We start from the raw sequence: 474 nt of genomic DNA, 5'->3' as shown, positions 1-474 counted from the left end.
TAGTTTTTATGTTTTGTGAAGATTTTCATGTGTAAAATAACTTATTTAACAAAATGTAAAAATATTACAATTATGTGTGTATATATTACTTTTGTGTGTGTGAGTTCTTTTTGGAGTAAAATAGTTAAATGTTAGAGTAGATGCTATATTATTTGGTGAGCTAACTATTAGAGTTAATCTATAAATTAGGCACATAATTAACTCCCAAATTAATATGATCCTATAATTAGTAACTAAATCAAGTAGCAAAGAACTTCGAAAACTTCATATGCAAAATTATATCCTCTTGAAAAGTCCTGTCGAGTGCTTTTCAATCTTTTATTTGTTTATATAAATCTGATTAATTGCCTTCATTATAAAAAAACTTTACTAATTATGATTTTTAATCATAATGAATTTGTTATTATTTGGGTCACAAAAAATGACAATGTTATTTGAGCAAGGTAACGACATATCATTATCACTACTCGCATG

This window comes from Arachis duranensis, chromosome 3 (genome assembly GCF_000817695.3).
Source record: "Arachis duranensis cultivar V14167 chromosome 3, aradu.V14167.gnm2.J7QH, whole genome shotgun sequence".
NCBI classification, from domain to species: Eukaryota; Viridiplantae; Streptophyta; class Magnoliopsida; order Fabales; family Fabaceae; genus Arachis; species Arachis duranensis.
This window is presented reverse-complemented; position numbering follows the sequence as displayed.